The 20947-nt window shown below is 46.3% G+C and overlaps 1 protein-coding gene across 17 annotated transcripts in view; it reads left to right on the top strand.

Annotated features, from left to right (window-relative positions):
* Window positions 1–20947, top strand: part of UBR4 (ubiquitin protein ligase E3 component n-recognin 4) — a 1862787-nt gene that overhangs the window by 1570268 nt on the left and 271572 nt on the right. The gene's annotated exons all lie outside the window — the stretch shown is intronic.

The raw sequence follows: 20947 nt of genomic DNA, 5'->3' as shown, positions 1-20947 counted from the left end.
TCCGCAACCAGATGTCACAGTAATTACAAATGTGTCACTTCTGGGATGCAGCGGCCATCTGGTAGAGGTGGAGATCAGAGTCCTCTGGTCTCCGGCAGAATCCGAACTCCATATCAACTTACTGGAGCTCCGGGTGATCCGACGGGCATTGAAAGCTTTTCTTCCTGTTGTGAAAGGGAAGATGGTGCAGGTGTTCATGGACAACACTACTGCAGTGTGATACTGCAACAAGCAGGGCGGTGTGGGGTCTTGGGCTTTTTGTCAAGATGCCCTGCGTCTCTGGACATGACTGGAACAGCAGGGCATAACCCTGGTGGTTCAACACCTGGAAGGTTCTCTGAACGCCCGGGTGGACAAACTCAGGCCATAGATGCCTAGCGGATCACAAATAGTGTCTCCACACGGAGGTGGCGCAAGGATTCTTTCATCAGTGGGGAGAGCCTTGGTTATGTCTGTTCGCCTCTGCAGAGAACAAGCAATGTCAGCATTATTGCACATTGGAGTTTTTCTGTACCCTTTTTTGCCCATACCGCTTCTGCCCAGAGTTCTCAAGAAGATCAGGAACGACTGGGCCCAAGTAATCCTAGTGGCTTCGGACTGGGCACGGAGAGTATGCGATCCCGAGCTTCTGAAAATGAGCATTGATCCTCCGATCAGGCTGTCCCTTTGGGAGGATCTTTGGTCTCAGCAGCAGGGGAAGGTTCTCCACCCGAACCTATCAACTCTGCGCCTTCATGCTTGGAGAGTGAGCAGCGGCAGTTAATGGCTTTTGACCTTCCTCCGGAAGTCTGTCAAGTTATTTTGGCAGCCAGGAGTCCCTCCACTAAAATGGTATACGCCTGCCGTTGGCAATGCTTTGTATATTATTGTGCAGATAGATCTATTGATCCTCTTTCTGCTTCTCTTTCTGATATCCTTCTCTTTATACTATTCCTTTCCCAGCAGGTTTCGGCCTTGGGTGCTCTTAAGGACTATCTTTCCACCTTATCGGCATTTCTTTGGCTGCCTGATCAGCCTTCACTTTTCAAGTCTTCTTTTGAACATAGATTTCTTAAAGGGCTTGTACATATGTGTCCTGCTACGCCCTTTGTTATGCCTCAATAGAACTTAAATCTTGTTCTCACGTTTCTCATGTGTGCTCCCTTCAAGCCCTTACACAACTGTCCCCTCTAGGTGCTCACCATCAAGACAGCCTTCTTAATGGAAATAACATCTGCCAGGAGGGTGAGTGAGATGCAGACTTTCGTCTTATCCACTGTATCTCACTATGTTCCCAGACAAGGTGGTTCTCAGAACTCGTGCCTCTTTCCTCCCCAAGGTGGTGACCCCATTTCATCTGGGTCAGAATATCACCCTTACCACCTTCTTTGCTCCACCGCATCCTGCTAAGAAAGGAGTGACTCCATCGTCTGGACCCAAAAAGAGTGATGTCGTTATACCTTGACCGCATAAAAGAGTTCCGGGTGGATGACCAACTCTTTGTGGGGTACGTGGGAGTAAAGAAGGGTCAGGCAGTGCAGAAATGAACCATTTTGCACCGGGTCGTTCTGTACTTTAAGATCTGCTGCGCATTGGACAATAAGCAGCCTCCTGAGGGCTCATTCCACCGGTGGCAAGGCTGCTACTACTGCACTAGTACAATGTGTTCCAGTCCTGGATATCTGTCAGGCAGCAACATGGACATCTTTTCACACATTTGCAAAACACTACTGCATGGACAATCCTGTCTGGAGAGACAGACACTTTGCCTTTTCGTTCCTTCAGGCCCTCCTAGTGTGAGAAGATTTATCTGCAGACCACCTCCAGACATTTATGGCTTGGGTATCTATTCTAAGGGTAAGGAATCTTCAGCTAGAAGTCTCTATCAGATGAATAAGTTACTTACCTTCAGTAACGCATTATCTGGTAGAGACTCTATCTAGCTGCTGATTCCTTAAACCCACCCATGCCTCTCCGCACTGCAGATATGTCTAATAGAGTTGGGATTTGTCCCTTTCAGAGCCCTCGTTTTTGCACAGACGAACTGTTGGTTCTATCCATGGCTCTGTGCTTCTGACCTGGAAGTTCATGGGTAAAAGAACTGACGAACGCGCCGGGCTGGTGCCTATATAGGCGACCATGACGTCACAGACCGCTCCAAGGACGCCACCTGGATCTGAACGACGCCACCTAACAGCGCACCCTGGGTACTGCTCAGCAAAAAATTCTGGATTCCACGCTGATGCCAGGAAATTCTAAGGTAAGGAATCTGGAGGTAGATATTCTCTACCAGATAATGTGTTACAATGACATGCTAGAGAGACAATGGAATGAGAAGACCGTTTTCTGGAGAGATTAAACCAGAGCAGAGATCCATCTCCTTCGGTCAGCTTTGCCTCTCCATCTCCCCAGTTGTAACAAAATTGGTGTCCTTGAGGCTACTGATGGCCATTAATGACCTCCGTTCTTTAGTCGGTGTCAGATTCCTTCCTATCATTTGAGGGATTAGGCAAGAAGGATTTTTTTTTTTAAACTCTCCCTGACATCTTTAGATAGTCTGTCATCCCATATCTGATTACCATATGACTGAGATAATCAACAGAAAAAAGCAAGACCGATATCTCACAGTTCCTCACTACTTACTGCCTGGTTGCCTGTCAAAATCCTCCACAGTAACTCCTAGAGGTGTCTGCTATCCTTTAAAACCGGAGCATCACCTGTTGTACTAGGCACATAACTGTTTCAAAAACCTGCTTCTACTTCCTCATCTCATCCCCACTAGGGTCAGGGGATCAGCAACCCACTCGCTCCTCCCAAGGCACTATAACATTGTACTGTTTCATCTCTGCTCAGCTTCCCTTTAGCTGTCCTCATCTTTTCGTGTGAGATTGCTGCCTTAATTCTCTAGTGTCCCACCTCTGCCTTCAGTATACCACCTTCTTACAGCTGCCCGCAGCAGGCAGAAAAGAGTGACAGACATCTTGGTTAAATAAGTAGTGTCAACCACTTCTATATAGTTTTGTTAAGAAGAGCTTTGTCCATTTTATATCTTATGCAAGTACTTAGTTGATTTTCGTGCTAAAGTGGCTGACATAAAAATGGTACTGAGTCTTTTTCATTTCCTTTTAAATTTCTTGCAGCTGATTTTTAAGAGATGCTTATGTTTCGCCATTTCGTCAATGGGCTGTATTTAGGAAATATAAACTTAAATAGGGTGAAACTTGTCTATTTTAAAACTCACAGAAGCTGATTCTTTAGTAGTGCTTACAGCATGTTTAGAAAAAGACTAATTCTTTCCCAGTTTTGCAGCCAGACAGAGTCACAGAATGGATGTTTTGGTGAAAGAGGTTCTGGTCCTTCAACTTTGAGTTCTGAATGCTGTGGACATTTTGCCTATATACTTAAACTCCATTTGATAATTGAAGGAAAAGGTGCTAGACTATTTGCCTGAAAACAGGCTGACCTGTAAAACCTAACCTCACACATGGAATAATGACATCTAAACATATTGTCCAGTGTGGTTGGAACTCTGTGTAATGACACAGGATGGCAAAACATTGTTTGTAACAGTGTGGATCATACTGGCAGTCAAGACAGACTTCCATATCCGTATTCTCTCCATGTTCTTTTTCCACAATACTCTAGTATTTTAACAGTGTAGGAAAGTGGCCCCTTTTGGGCATGATCACCCCCACTTTTTTTTTCTCACTGGTACTGAGGCACCCAAAGACCGCAGCTTGCATTGTGCCACCCTCAGGGATCCCCCAACACAAGATGTACACAGCTGCCCTTGCAGTCTGCATGTCCTGGTGCAAGCCACGCAAAAACATGTCACACCTATTGTGTCACTGCATCTAAGTATATGTAAGTCTCCCCTACAGCAGTCCTTTGAGATCTAAGGCATGGTGCATTATACTTGATATGTGGTCCTGTCTGCAAGAACAGATATGGCTCTGTGATGCACTGACCCATAACTGAGCATTGCCAGTGAGCAGGGAAGTCATCTTAAGGTATGTGCTGGACACTCGTCCTCAGGAGTTACCCAGCTACATAAGGGCTTAACTGAAATCCATGGTGTTCGGTATAAAACACCTCATCTTAATAAATCTAGGCTGATGCCAGCCTTGGATTGATTATGACATGCTGCCACCACAGACTGTCTTCTGACACCCTGGAGGTGCTCTCTCAGGCCATAGACAGTCTGCTTCGGAGAGGGGTGTTGTCACCTACTGCAGCAGGATGGCTGTGGTATGTGACCCCCCCCCCAAAACCACCACCATTTCCCCAGCCCTGGGTGTGGCACCCCCTGCCCTGATGCCCATTTGGCACCAAGACAGGCAGGAAAATTAGTCAGTAGTCGTTTACAACACCCCTATAGTGGTATACCCGAAGTGAAATCTCGATAAAGGGTTCCACCATCTTGTTTTTTGTGGAACTAGGCCTTCTACGGTAGGGATATGCCCTCTTCCCACAGAAAGTAGTTATATAGGGGGCATATTTACCCCAAGGGCAAGTAGGCCGTTGGCTACTACTCTATAACGCATAAACACCCCTAAGTTGATTATTTAGGTGGCTCCCTAACACCGGAAGAACAGATTTGAATGACACAAAGAAGGGCCAAAAGAGCGAGAACTGTGGACTGGTAAACTTTTGGCAAGAAACCCTGCTGACCTGCACCAGTCCCGACAATCGCAACATCACTGCAGTTGTAGGGACTCCAAAAGCCTCAGAGGTTCTCCTACACTTTGCCAGCCCGTAGGTATCTCCCTTGGAGTGGAGGAGCCACTTCCCGCTTCCTGCAGGCACCAACTGCAACATCCGGTCCACCCTTCTGCTGACCTTGATGCAGGAGCACTGCCACTAAAGATTCTCTCCATCCGAGCACCCTGGCCTGGGTCCACGACTTCCAGCGGTGTCCACCTACTCCCCAGATACCCACCGACCATGCCCCCTTTTCGGAGATTCCGGATTTGTCCCCAAGTCCTCCCCTTGCTCTCATCACAAGGTATGTGGTGCACAGGAACCTGACTCAACTAGATCCACTGTACTCAGATGCCCCTAGGGAGGTAAAACTGAACTGCTGGTCTTGTTTGTGACTTTACATCTCTAGTACTCTACAAGGGACCCCCGAGAACTGATTGCACAGAGCCCTATGCAATATGAAGACATTGGAACTTTTATCACGTAAAAGCGCATTTGAGTAAAAGTGTTACTTGTAAATCTTAATAGTACGGCAACAGTACTTAGTATCTTGAAAATATTCTAGTGTTGAAACATAATATAACTAAAGTGACTGTTTTTCTAAACAATTGGTCTTGAGTTTATTCTTGAGTGTCTCTCATTTATTGACTCTGTGTTCAAGAAATGCTTAGCACTAACTTTTGATAAGCCTAACTGCTTGCCCACAATACCACAAGAGAGAGCTTATGGGATTATGTAGGAAAATGCCACTGTTGGCAAGGTCACCTCCCCACTTTTTGCCTAATGTTGATGCCAGCTTTGATTGGAAGTGTGCTGGGACCCTGCTAACCAGGCCCCAGCACCAGGGTCCTTTCCCTAAAAACTGCACCTTTGTTTCCACAATTGGCACAGCCCTGGCACACAGTTAAGTCCCTGGTAAAAGGTGTACCCCCTGGTACCAAGGGCCCTGTGGCCAGGGAAGGTCAATAAGGGCTGCAGCATGTATTATGCCACCCTCAGGGACCCCTTGCTCAGTACATGCACACTGCTTTACAGCTTGTGTGTGCTAGTGGGGAGAAAAGACAGTCAACATGTCACTCCCCTCAGAGTGCCAAGCCCACAAACTTCTGCCTGTTGCATAGGTAAGCCCACCCCTCTAGCAGGCCTTACAGCCCTGAAGGCAGGGTACACTATACCACAGTTGAGGGCATAGCTGCATGAGCACTATGCCCCTACAGTGTCTAAGCCCATTCTTAGACATTATAAGTGCAGATTACTCCAGTATTGGAACTTTCGTAGATTCACATGCATGAATCATTCCCCTTCGTCGAGATGGGAGCCCTCTGTATATTTAACCAAGTAGTATTAACATAGGTTTAAAACAAAAAGCCCTTGGGCCTCTAAGTTTAACACTCTATCAGAGTCATTTTTCTTTTTTTTTTTAAACGGACCATTCTTCAGGGTCCACCAATCAGGCGACATCACCCTTTAGAACATTCCTGAGAAAAGCTCCAGCACTTCAGATTTTCTACCGCACATCGTGCTAGGGAGTCTCCTCAGAGCTCTGCTTTATTCTTCACATCTTTTGGGATAGCTTAAATATTATACTCTTCAAAATTTGTTCTGACTGATTGTGGGTAAGGCCTACTACACGTCTGGAAAGGAAAGGTTTGTTCACATCCTGCAAAAGAGATTACACTCTGAAGATCCTCATCCAGGACTGCATATTATGCCTTTACCCAGACCACTCTGCCAAGGACTGCAACGTATGTCGCACCTTCTCTTCTAAGACCCTGAAGGATATGGAGGGCAGATTATTAATATGGCTGCAGAAATTTAAATCTAGAGACACTCCCGGTCTCTGATTCAGACAGCAATGATTCCTCCACATCTTCCAGAAAGTCCTAGATCTCATTCAAGATCTTCCTCAGAACAGCCAAGAAAGGCCCACAAAAAGGCCACCTCAGGGTCTTACAAAGGCTGCAGCCTTTCTTCATCATGTCACAAATTCTCCAAAAAGGGGGAAAGAGGACATGTCAGCAGTTCCAAAAAGGCCTAGAAAATCATCTTCTGTTCCTCCATCTAAGTCGGCTGAACAATTTAAAAGGCCCTCTTCTGTTCCCACGGTTGGCAGACCATTGGCAAGAACTATACCATTGACGCCAGCCTCACTGTCGACAACAGTGATGAGTGCCATTCCACCGTCGGCGACGGTTTCTACATTGATACCGTCGACAGCCGCGCTGACTACATCGTCGACGACGAGCCTTCCACCAGCAACAAGGACAACGTCATCATTGATGAAAACCTATACGACAAAGTCATCGTCGATGAGTGACCACGGTCTCCTCATTGCCATCTTCAGCATCAACTACCTTGTCGACGTTAGCTCCCACCTCCAAGCTGCTGACGGTTAAAACTTCCATGCGGACAACATCATCGACTACACACTCCGTCGACGAGGGAAAAAATCAGCAGAAGTCAGGATACAGCAAGAATTACTCCAGAGCATACTTCTCCTAGTAAGATAACCCCTCTAATCCCAGTATATCTTTTGGACGTAAAGTATCAGGATGACGATGAGTACGTTGAAAACTTATGATCCTCAGTACTATGCAGGGGATCAGACATATCATGAAGATGTGTATATGCCAAGCTCATTACTATCTGATCTCAGAGCGATGCTAGCAGACCACAGTAGGCGCTTTCCTCCTCCAGAACAGGTGCAACTGCAACCTCCTTTGCCTGTTTCATGGGTAACCACCCCACGTCAGAGGCCAACCACTCTACCACTAGCGAATGTGGCCACACCGGATATGACCATACAACATGACACTGACATTTCGGAGGGAGAACATGAGGAAGGTGAGATCCTTGACAACCTGTCGGAGTAGGATGAATATATTATTCCAGCTCCTTCTTCTCCTTCTCATCCAAAAGTAGATTCACTTCCAGATGACATCGGAGGATTTGATAATCTTTTGGAAAGAGCAGCTAAGCGTTTTGCACTTCCAATGCCATTCATGCGAACAGATTGCTTTCTATATGATATTAAAGAACCTTTCCAGAAGTCAGTACGCTCCATACCACTGGTCAGTTACATGTGGGAGGAGGGTTCAAAGGTAAGGCAAAACCCTGCTACAGTCACAGCAGTACTTTCTCACTTGGATAAGAAGTACAGAGCACCGAAAGATGCCCCCCAGTATGCTTGACTTGTCACCCCCATCCAGATTAGGTGATAACACAAGCAGCCCAGAGAAGATCCACAAATCCCTCTGCTCCAATTTTTGCACCTCCCAACAAAGAGGGCAGATGATTAGACAACATTGGTAAAAGATTTTCATCAATGTCTAGTCTCACTATAAGAGCGGTTAACTCCCTGGCAGTGTTGGCCAGATATGATAGACAATTATGGACTGACATCACCCAATATCTTGATCAGTTGCCGGAGGACATTTAAATGGAAGCTAAAAAGACATTGCATGAGGGAGAACGCACATCAGCGGAGATAAGATTGTGCAATGGACATAGCCACTACTGCGTTTCATCATCTTGCAGGTTCGGCTGTCCTACGAAGGCAAGGTTGGATTAGGGCCACATCATTCCGTCTGGAAGTGCAGAATACGATCCTGGATCTTCCTTTTGATGGTCAAGCACTGTTTGGTAAGCATATTGACAAGGCATTGCAGTCGATTAAATCCGACACAGAAACGGCAAGATCTTTGGGGACACTCCAGTTTTGGAGGCCTTCCTTTCGAGCCATGAGAGGGCATGGGATGCCTTCATATAGGGGAGGCGGCTACCAGCAATTCAGATATCAGTTGTTTCCTTCTTCCTCTCAGCAATTCTTTCAACATTACACCCAAAGACACCACAAGGGGTGTATAGCAGATCTGCCTCCAGTGGACGGTAAGCTCGTCCAGCTAAAGACTCTGCTTGCAGAGAATGATGTCTCAAAGGCTCCGGCTACACCCCCATATTCTCCCCCCCCCCCTCCCCCCCCCCCCCCATATCCCACCCCAATTCTAGGCGGAAAGATACCTTTGTTTTCCCAACAATGGCAAACCATAACATCGGACAAGTGGGTCCTACAGCTGATAAAGTGTGGACACACGTGTTTTTTACTCCAGATTCTTTCTCATTCGCAAAAAGGGGAAGGACTCGAGACTGATCCTCGATCTCAGAGAATTAAACACCTACTTGAGAAAACAGTCTTTCCGCATGATCACCCTGCATGACGTCCTTCTGCAGTTGAACCAGGGAGACTTTGCCTACCCTAGACCTAAAGGATGCGTATTTCCACATCCTCATTCACCCAGCCCACAGACAACACCTGAGATTTGTGGTAGCCCGAAGCCATTTTTAATTTTGAGTCCTTCCATTTGGCCCGAAGTCAGCTCCCAGAATATTCACAAAGTGCCTAGCTCCTATTGCAGCCTTTCTCAGGAGGAGAAAACATCAAGTATTCCCATACTTAGACGACTGGCTGATAAAAGCAAACTCCTATGCAGCAGCACGCAGATAAACAAAGTGTGTTCCCTTGCTCAGCAACTTAGTGTAGGAGGCTGGCCTGGTTTGTAGTGGGTACCTTGGGTACTTACACGTTACACCTGCTCCAGTTATCCCTTATTAGTGAAATGTAGGAGTGTTCTAGCAGCTTCAGCTGATAGAGGTATCTGTAGCAGAGCAGCTTAGTCTGAACTAGGAGACATGCACAGCTCCTGCAATACCACACTAGTTACACAGTACTTAAACACAATAAAAGACAATACTCAGTGTTACTAAAAATAAAGGTACTTTATTTTAGTTACCCAAGGCCAAAAAATATCTTGGAGGAAATACTACTTCTGGAGGTAAGAATTATACACAATATATACACTAGAAAACAAAATCAGGTAAGTAAATTGTCATAGGGTAGTGCAAACAATAGAAAATAGCATAGAATGCATAAGGAAGAAATAGGTATGGGGCAACACAAACCATATACTAAGAAAGTGGAATGCGAATCACAAATTCCTCCCTAGACAAGTGTAGTGTGTGGAGGATCACTGGGAGTGTAAGAAAACCACAAAGGTGAGTAAAAATACCCCACCACAAAGCCCAGGAAAGTAGGAGTAAAGTACTGCAAGTTTCCTTAGGACACACTACAAGTCGTGATTAGAGTTATTGCAAGAACCAAGCAAGACTGCAAGCAACAAACGGTGGATTCCTGGACCTGAAGACCTGTGAAGAGAGGAGACCAAGTCTAGAAGTCACAGAAGATTCCAGGAAGGACAGGAGCTCCTGCCTACCTAGAAGATGGTGCAAAAGAGGGTTCTCCGGTTGGAAGAAGTCTGCAGAAGAGCACCAAAGAGGATGGCTGCAGGTTCCTGTGTGATGCAAAGGATGTCCCACGGGTAGATTTTGGATGCAGGCAAACTGCAGCGCTGGATTAGTCCAACAAGCCTTGGTTCAAGCAGTGTTGCGGATTGCGTCACAATGGTGCTGCCTGGACCCAGGAGGGACCTGGGGGCCTCAACCCGGACTGAGGAGGCAGAGGGGGCTCCCAACACTGGAGGGAACCTACAGATGACCAGGCAGCACCCACGGCGGTCCCAGGACAAAGAAGGTGCAAATTGCGATTGCTGCAGCACTACAAAGGAAGGTCCCATGCTGCCGGAGAACAACTCAGCGAGTTGAGCGTTGCAGGGTGGAGTGCTGGGGACCTGGGCCAGGCTGTGCACAAATAATTCTTGAAAATAGTGCACAGAGGCTTCAGGAGGTGAAGATGACGCGGTGCCCAGGGGTAGTGTCGCAAACGGAGAAGGCAAGCTCTTACCGCCTCCAAATTTGGACAGCAGGACCTTAGGACAGTCTGTGTCGAAGGGGTCCACCACCTGTGTTACAAGGGGCACACCCTTCGACAGGAGAGGAGTCCAAGAGAACCCGTCGTCGTCTTAGAGCCACTTCCCTGCTCCAGCGGGCACCTTCTGTCACTTCACAGGAGATTTCTTCAGTCCTTCTGGTGCAGGGTGAAGACAGAGAGTCCCCAGAGCATTCACATCTTGGAAACTGTTGCAGTTGCTGGCTGGAACTGAAGTTGCAGAGTCGAAGTAGCCCTTCTGAATACTTTGTTGCAGTTACAGCAGTTCCTGGAGGGGTGTGCGGTTGATCCAAGGTCAGATGATGAAACAGTAGTTGCAGAGGATTCCTGATGGGAACTTGCAAGCAGAATCTGAAGAGAAACACACAGGGAACACCATAAATAGCCCTGATAGGGGGATTGGCTACCTAACCAGGTTTTCACCTATCAGGAGGGGTCTCTGACGTCACCTGCTGGCACTGGCCACTCAGAGGCTCCCAGAGTGTCCCCACACCTTGGGAAACAAGATGGCTGAAGTCCGGGACACACTGGAGGAGCTCTGGGCACCACCCTTGGGGTGGTGATCGACAGGGGAGTGATCACTCCCCTTTCCTTTGTCCAGTTTCGTGCTAGAGCAGGGAGTGGGGTCCCTGAACTGGTGTAGACTGGCTTATGCAAGGAGGGCACCATCTGTGCCCTTCAAAGCATTTACAGAGGCTCTGGGAGGCTACCCCTCCCAAGCCTGTAACCCCTATTTCCAAATGGAGAAGGGTGTGACACCCTCCTCCCAAAGGAAATGCTTTGTTCTGCCTTCCTGGGACTGAGCTGCTCAGACCCCAGAAGGGAAGAACCCTGTCTGTGAGGTGGCAGTAGCTGTAGCTGCAGTGCAAGCCTCAGAGAGCTGGTTTTGCAGTACTGGGGGTCTATGGTGGAGCCCCCAGGATTCATGGGATTGCCCCCCCCCCCCCCCCCCATACCAAATTTGGAATGGCGGGGGAGGGGGGCAATTCCATGATCTTAGACACCGTACATGGCCATATTCAGAGTTACCATTGTAAAGCTTCATATGGGTATTGACCTATATGTAGTGCACATGTGTAATGGCGTCCCCGCACTCACAAAGTCTGGGGATTTGGCCCTGGACAGCGTTGTGGCACCTTTGCTAGTGCATGGGTGCCCTCACACTTAGGAACTTTGCTCCTAGCCTTCAGTAAATGAATGTTAGACATATAGGTGACTTATAAGTTACTTAGGTACAGTGGAAATGGGTGTGAAATAGTGTGCGCACTATTTCACTCAGGCTGCAATGGCAGTCCTGTGAAAGGGTTTGTCTGAACTCCTTATGGGCGGCAAAAGAAATGCTGCAGCCTATAAGGATCTTCTGGAACCCCAATGCCCTGGGTACCTAGGTACCATATACTAGGGACTTATAAGGGGGGGTTCAGTGTGCCAATTGGAACTGGTAAATGAAGTCACTAGCCTATAGTGACAAATTTGGAAGTAGAGGGAGCATAAGCACCGAGGTTCTGGTTAGCAGAGCCTCAGTGACACAGTTAATCACTACTGGCAACACACACATTAGGCCACAAACTATGTGCACTGGGGTCCTTGCTGTCAGGATCCCAGTGAGACAGGCAAAACACACTGACAAATAGGCCACAAGTGGGGGTAACCATGCTAGAAAGAGGCTTCTTTCTCACACTTAGGCCTGACCATCAACTGGGAGAAATCCAAACCTCAGCCATCACGCACCATCACTTTTTTAGGGGCAAAACTGGACACTCAATCCACCATGGCCTGCCCCACTGTGGAAGGACAACAGAAACTGCTATCTCTAGCAAAATCAATACAAAGAAAAGAATACATTTCAGTACAGCTGTACAAGTCCTTAATGGGGATGATTTCCTCATGCATACCTCTAGTTCCTCTCTGCAGACTCAAAAGGTGCCCCCTGCAGGAGCAGATCAATCTGCAATGGCTCCAGGTTTCAGCAAGCTTCGAAGATCAGATAAAAATTACCCCATCAATCACCAAAGCTCCAGTGTGGCGGTCTCAGAAACATCATCTTTCTATCAGTCTGTCTTTTCTTCATCGCCCAGCACCGTCGACAATCACCACAGATGCCTCTCTGGAGGGTTGGGGAGCAGTTTTACAAGACCTACAGACAAGTGGCCACTGGCATTGCAAACAATGCACATCAATCTGCTGGACCCCAAACGGTCCATCTAGCTTTACAAGCTTTCCTCTCAAAGATTTCTGGTTTGGAAGTGGTAATAAGAACAGACCGCACCACTACGATTCATTACCTCAACAAACAGGGAGGTACAAGATCTGTTCCTCTCCAGAGATGCTCAGGAGGTTGTCATTATGTGATCTGTGAGGACATAATTAAGGCAGTCATGTGTCCGATCCTGCTACACTCTGACATGATCGAGTTTACATTCAGGGAAAGGGGGTGGTAGATAATCTGGTGGCTTTAGATGCTAGAACATGTCCACCAAGGAATTCCTGTGTTCAGTTCAAATACCTTAGGTTCTCTATGCACCATAATGCTCGACCTCTCCCTTGCCCAGGGCGTAGTTTATCAAGTTTAAATAATAATGACTGACTCAGTACATAATCTGAGATCTTTTTAGCTTATTCACCATTGGTTCCTGCTTTGCATGATGTAGCTGGTTCTGGCATTAGTGTTTTCTCTGCTCCTGTCCCTGAGTCTATTAGTTCCTCTTCCTCTGAGGCTCTTGCCAGGTATCTCAAAACCAGTCATTTATTTGCACAGCCAGTGGTGCCACTATCTCATCTACGTTGCATCCAGCATCTCATAATGATGGGGTATGTCTTGTCTCTTGGAATATGGTAGGTTTAAGATCTACTGCCTCCTTGCCAGCTTTTGATCAATTTGAGGGTTATGATATCTGCCCCTTCCAGGAAACATGGGCAGTGGGTCTGCTTTTTTTGGCCCAGTTTTCTGAATTTTTATATTCCAGCACTTCCTAGTAAAAGGGGTAGACCCTCTGGTCTAACTACATGGGTCAGAACAACATTAAACTGTTGTATATTGCAGTCACCCCTTGACTTTCCTGACATATTAGGTATTCAGTCATCATTTGGGTCGAAGTCCGGAGTAATCATTATTAATATTTATGCAAGAAGGGTTAGTGGGGGCATGTTCTCCGGTACTCTCCTCGTGTTCGAAACGTTTCTTACGCAGTGCCCTCGGTATTTCAAAATCATTGTAGCAGACGACTTTGTTAATGTCACTTTCGAGCCTTTAGACTGGGATGATCTCAGCTCCATGTATGAGTAGGATTGGATGTGTTCTATTCCATCCTTAGACATCCCTCCCTTCAATAGGTGGTCACACGTAGCTGTGCAGTTAAAAGCCTTGACTATGGAATTTGGGCTTAGAGCACTTAATGGCAGAACGAAATCAGACGCTAAGGGCTGTCATATGTATAATAAAAACAATCATACAAACAGGATACATTACTGCTTAGTTGGTTTGAGATTGTGGTCTCTGGTCGTTGATATGATAGTTATTGAGAGGATAGAGAGTGATCATAACCCACTTTCTGTCCAAGTGCTTGCCATATGTAATAAGTTGTCTATGTCTAGCAGTCCCACTATACCGCTAACGGACATCAGTATGACCAACGACAAAAGACATTTGATGTGGCATCAATTAGCAGCCTGGCCTGATTATTTTAAGTTCTATCAACGCTGTTTTGAGGTCTTGGTTGGCACAACTAGAGGCGGGCTCCACCACTAATTATGCATAACTGATTTCATGTCATGTTCTTTGTTTTGAAAGCATTGCAGCCCATCTCATGTTAGGTGATAATTTTGGTGGCAAAAGACTCAGTGAAACATCGTTGGTATAATAAGGACTGTCTGGCTTCAAACAAATGTTTGGTTAAAGCTATCAAAACCAAGGATATAGCCTCTATCTGCATAGCTAGGAAGTCTTACAAGGCTGCCATCTGTAAAAGCCAAGTGCATGCAGGATGAGAAATGGTGGGCTGCACTGAATGAAGCTACATCTGAAAAGGATTGTGTAAAATGTTTGTCTTTGGCCGTGCAAAGCCCTGTTAATGGTTATTGTGCATTAAAACAAACATTGCTCCTTCAGAGTGGATTAACCTTTTCAGTCAATAATACTCTGCCAATTGTTCTATTGGGACGTAATGGCAGAACTGGGCTCTTCCTGCTATTATTGATCAAACGTCCAGCTTTCCAAATGTTCACTCTTTCTGGTGTTGAGTACTCATTAGGCACACTTAAGCTGGTAGGGCATCTGGCCAGGGCTGGTGTTCCGGCTGACTTGTTTTTGACTGACATAGATGCCTGGTCCAGATACAGCCTTATTATATCTTATGCAAAAGGGGGTGGGGGCACAAATTCCCGTTTCATGGAAGGGTGTCGTTGTTGTACCCATCCATAAAAAGGGTGATAGATCTTGCCCTGTAACTATAGACCTATCAGCTTATTAGACTGTGTGCAAAAATAATTCTGCCACTCCCTCTTGGGAAGATCCAAGATTGGATATCTGAACATGACATTCTTAGCCCACTGCAAGCTTGTTTTCGCATAAAAATATCCGCTATTGATCAAGTTTTTAGATTCCTGCTTCTATATTGGAAAACAGTCTTAATTGGCCAAGGAAATCTTCATGTTGCTTTTGTGGATTTAAAATCTGCGTTTGACTTCGTACTCTGGAATAAGTTGTGGGAAGTTCTTTCTGACTTGGCAATGCCTCCCCATGCTCTTTCCTTACTAGTGTGCCTTTGTAAGGACACCTATGCAAGTGTCAGGTGGTGTGATCGGGGGCAGCTTAATTAAAAAATCCCAGTGCAAATGGGAGTACGACAAAGATGCTGCGTCCTTGCTCCAACTTTACTTTCATTGTATATCAATGATATTCTCACCTTTTTAGCCAAGGTGAAGGAAGATGCACCATGTGTAGTGCCCGTAAAGTCCCTGTATTGTTTGCAGACAACACTTTTTTAATCCCCAGGACCCTGAGTGGTCTACAGAAACTCCTAAAGCAATTTGAAGAGTTCTCTCTTTTGGGGACTGGAGAGCAATACCTCCAAAACTAAACTGATGATGTTTAATCCCCACAGATCATTCAAAGGGAAGATAGTACTTGGAAGCACACCACTTGAAAAAGTGAAATATTTTGGTTACCTTGGTTTAACCATATTAGAGAACATGTCTTGGAAATCCCATATTACTAAGGTGGCATTGAAGCAAAAACAGTACTCTAGTGTCCTAGTCAGGGACTTTGGCACCTCATATACTAAACCGATCCGCCCGCTACTTCAGATCTATGAGACTAAGGCTGTTAGTTCTGCCCTTTATGGTGCGGAGCTATGGGGTTATGTTAAAGCTCAAGAAATATCTATAGTTGAAAATACCTTTTTGAGGAAACTTGTGTTCGATGGCATCTGTCGCTGTAGATACGCATGTTTTGCATAGCTCGCCATCTGGTGTTGGGTCGGAGTGTTACAAGTTGTTTTTCTTCGAAGAAGTCTTTCGAGTCACGGGACTCCTCCTTTTGTCTCCATTGCGCATGGGCGTCGACTCCATCTTCGATTGTTTTTTTTTCCGCCATCGGGTTCGGACGTGTTCCTGTCGCTCCGAGTTTCGGAACGGAAAAACAGCTAAATTTCGGAAGATTTTCGTCGGTATTGTTGCGTTCGGGATCGGCGTAGTTAGAATCAACACCGCATCGAAGATCAAAGAGCTCCGGAGCCCTTCGGGGTAGTTTTCGATCCCCAGTCGGGGCCTGCTCGGCCCGACCGCGTGTAGAAGAACGCCGATGGAACGGACCCCGTTCCGTTTCTGTCCCAAATGCCACAACAAATACCCCTATACAGACCAACACTTGGTCTGTCACCTGAGCACAGTGAAGACACTTGCGAGGCCTGTCGTGCGTTCCGGTCCCGAAAAACACTCCGAGACCGTCGAGCCAGAAGACTTCAAATGGCGTCCACGCCGACAGCCCACCGAGAGTTCGAGATACAAGAAGAGGAAGAAACCTTTTCGATACACGAATCGGACTCCGAGGAATTCGACGATCCACGAACCGTGAGTAAGACGTCGAAAACCACTCATAAGAAGATTGTCAAGGCCCAGGGGACGCCACTGCCACCAGGCCATGGCTCCACCCATAAATTCGGTGACCGACCGTCGGCACTGAAAAAGGCCCAAACAGTGCCGAGACCGTCCGACTCCGGTCGAGACACCGGCACGCAGCCTTCTCGGGACCGAGAAAGTGCTGGAGACATACATCGACACCGAGATAGCGGTGTAGACACGGCTCGACGCCGAGACAGCGGCACCGACGAAGATCGACGCCGAGATGTTTCGACTCCGAAAAAGAAAAAAGTCACCTCGGAGCCGAAAAAAGATGCAGACAGGGTTTCGGTGCCAAAACAACCTGCAACCGACCCAGTTTCAGGCTCTTATACAGAAGAGCAATCAATGACCTCCCAAATGCGAAAGCATAGGTTTGAGGAAGACCTGCAATCCACCGATGTAGACCATACGCAGAAACGTATTTTTATACAGCAGGGGACAGGAAAGATAAGTACCCTTCCCCCTATTAGGAGAAAGAGAAGACTGGAATTTCAAACTGACCAAACACCACAAACAAAAATGGTGAAAAAGGTTACTCCGCCACCCTCTCCTCCACCTATAATTCACGTCTCACCAGCACAAACTCCATCACATTCCCCGGCTCACACCACCATGAGCCAAGGTGACCAGGATCAGGACTCATGGGACTTATACGACGCCCCTGTGTCAGATAACAGTCCGGAGGCATACCCTACAAAGCCATCACCACCAGAAGACAGTACTGCATATTCTCAGGTGGTGGCTAGAGCAGCACAATTCCACAATGTAAGCCTCCACTCAGAACAAGTCGAGGATGACTTTCTATTCAACACCCTCTCCACCACCCACAGCTCCTACCAAAGCCTGCCTATGCTCCTTGGTATGCTTCGGCACGCAAAAGACATCTTTAAGGAGCCGGTCAAAAGTAGGGCAATCACACCAAGGGTGGAAAAAAAGTATAAAGCGCCTCCTACAGACCCTATTTTCATCACTACACAGCTGCCACCAGATTCTGTTGTTGTAGGAGCAGCTAGGAAAAGGGCCAACTCCCACACATCTGGGGATGCACCACCCCCAGATAAGGAAAGCCGCAAGTTCGATGCAGCTGGAAAGAGAGTCGCAGCACAAGCTGCAAACCAGTGGCGCATCGCTAACTCTCAGGCACTACTTGCGCGCTATGACAGAGCCCATTGGGATGAGATGCAACATCTCATTGAACATCTACCCAAAGACCTACAAAAGAGGGCAAAGCAAGTGGTTGAGGAAGGACAGAACATTTCAAACAACCAGATACGCTCCTCCATGGATGCAGCAGACACAGCTGCAAGAACAATAAATATATCTGTGACCATCAGAAGGCATGCATGGCTACGAATGTCTGGGTTTAAACCAGAGATTCAGCAGGCAGTTCTCAATATGCCATTCAACGAAAAAGAACTGTTCTGTCCAGAAGTGGACACGGCGATTGAGAAACTTAAAAAAGACACGGACACTGCTAAAGCCATGGGCGCACTCTACTCCCCGCAGAGCAGAGGAAATTACAGCACCTTCCGCAAAACACCCTTTAGAGGGGGGTTTCGGGGTCAGGCCACACAAGCCAGTACCTCACAGGCAACAACATCCAGTTACCAGGGACAGTACAGGGGAGGCTTTCGGGGCCAATATAGAGGAGGGCAATTCCCTAGGCATAGGGGAAAATTTCAAAGCCCCAAAACCCCTACAACTAAGCAGTGACTCACATGTCACTCACCCCCTCCACACAACACCAGTGGGGGGAAGAATAGGTCATTATTACAAAGCATGGGAGGAAATCACTACAGACACTTGGGTTCTAGCAATTATCCAAAATGGTTATTGCATAGAATTTCTACAATTCCCTCCAAACATACCACCGAGAGCACAAAATTTATCAAAACATCATTCCGAGCTCCTGGAGATAGAAGTTCAAGCACTATTGCAAAAGAATGCAATCGAGTTAGTACCAAACACACAAATAAACACAGGAGTTTATTCACTGTACTTCTTAATACCAAAGAAGGACAAAACGCTAAGACCAATCCTAGACCTAAGAATACTAAACACATACATCAAATCAGACCACTTTCACATGGTCACACTACAAGAAGTGTTACCATTGCTGAAACTACACGACTACATGACATTAGACCTCAAAGACGCGTATTTCCATATACCAATACATCCATCGCACAGGAAATACCTAAGGTTTGTATTCAAAGGAATACACTACCAATTCAAGGTACTGCCTTTCGGTTTAACAACCGCACCAAGAGTCTTTACCAAATGTCTAGCAGTAGTTGCTGCACACATCAGAAGGCAGCAAATACATGTATTCCCGTATCTAGACGACTGGCTAATCAAGACCCATTCGTTAATAACGTGCTCACACCACACAAATCAAATCATACAAACCCTCTACAAACTAGGGTTCACAGTCAACTTCGCAAAATCCAACATTCTGCCATGCAAGGTACAACAATACCTAGGAGCCATAATAAACACAACAATAGGAGTAGCCACTCCAAGTCCACTAAGAATTCAAAATTTCAACAACATCATACAACGCATGTATCCAACACAAAGAATACAAGCAAAGATGATATTACAACTCCTAGGCATGATGTCTTCATGCATAGCCATTGTCCCAAACGCAAGACTGCACATGAGGCCCTTACAACAGTGCCTAGCATCACAGTGGTCACAAGCACAGGGTCACCTTATAGATCTGGTGTTAATAGACCGCCAAACTTACCTCTCGCTTCTATGGTGGAACAATATAAATTTAAACAAAGGGCGGCCTTTCCAAGACCCAGTGCCACAATACGTAATAACAACAGATGCTTCCATGACAGGGTGGGGAGCACACCTCGATCAACACAGCATACAAGGACAATGGAACGTACATCAAACAAAACTGCATATAAATCACCTAGAACTGCTAGCAGTTTTTCAAGCACTAAAGGCTTTTCAACCAATAATAGTTCACAAATACATTCTCGTCAAAACAGACAACATGACAACAATGTATTATCTAAACAAACAAGGGGGAACGCACTCAACGCAATTGCGCCTGCTGGCACAAAAGATATGGCGTTGGGCAATTCACAACAAAATTCGCCTAATAGCACAATTTATCCCAGGGATTCAGAATCAACTCGCAGACAATCTCTCTCGAGATCACCAACAGGTCCACGAATGGGAAATTCACCCCCAAATTCTGAACACTTACTTCACGCTCTGGGGAACACCTCAAATAGACTTGTTTGCGACAAAAGAGAAAGCAAAATGCCAAAACTTCGCATCCAGATACCCACACAGGCAGTCCCACGGCAATGCCCTATGGATGAACTGGTCAGGGATATTTGCCTACGCTTTTCCTCCTCTCCCTCTCCTTCCTTATCTGGTAAACAAACTCAGTCAAAACAAACTCAAACTCATATTAATAGCACCAACTTGGGCAAGGCAACCCTGGTACACAACGCTGCTAGACCTATCAGTAGTACCCCACATCAAACTGCCCAACAGGCCGGATCTGTTAACTCCACACAACCAAAAGATCAGACACCCAGATCCAGCATCGCTGAATCTAGCAATCTGGCTCCTGAAATCCTAGAATTCGGACACTTACAACTTACCCAAGAATGTATGGAAGTCATTATGCAAGCCAGAAGGCCATCCACCAGGCACTGCTATGCCAGTAAATGGAAGAGGTTTGTTTGCTACTGCCATATTAATCAAATCCAACCATTACACGCAACCCCAAAACATGTAGTGGGTTACTTGCTTCACTTACAAAAATCTAACCTAGCTTTCTCTTCCATTAAAATACACCTTGCAGCAATATCTGCATACCTGCAGCCTACCTATTCAACTTCCCTATATAGGATACCAGTCATTAAAGCATTCATGGAGGGCCTTAAAAGAATTATTCCACCAAGAACACCACCTGTTCCTTCATGGAACCTAAATGTTGTCTTAACTAGACTTATGGGTCCACCTTTTGAACCCATGCACTCCTGCGAAATACAGTTCCTAACATGGAAGGTTGCATTTCTCATCGCCATTACCTCTTTAAGAAGAGTAAGCGAGATTCAGGCGTTTACAATACAAGAACCTTTTATACAACTACACAAAAATAAGGTTGTCCTAAGGACTAATCCTAAATTTCTACCAAAAGTTATTTCACCGTTCCATCTAAATCAAACAGTGGAACTTCCAGTGTTCTTCCCACAGCCAGATTCCGTAGCTAAGAGGGCACTACATACTTTAGATGTCAAAAGAGCATTAATGTATTACATTGACAGAACA

The sequence above is a fragment of the Pleurodeles waltl genome, chromosome 6, assembly GCF_031143425.1.
Source record: "Pleurodeles waltl isolate 20211129_DDA chromosome 6, aPleWal1.hap1.20221129, whole genome shotgun sequence".
Classification (NCBI taxonomy): domain Eukaryota; kingdom Metazoa; phylum Chordata; class Amphibia; order Caudata; family Salamandridae; genus Pleurodeles; species Pleurodeles waltl.
The sequence above is the reverse complement of the archived record's forward strand: the minus strand, read 5'-3'. Positions and strand labels throughout refer to the sequence as shown.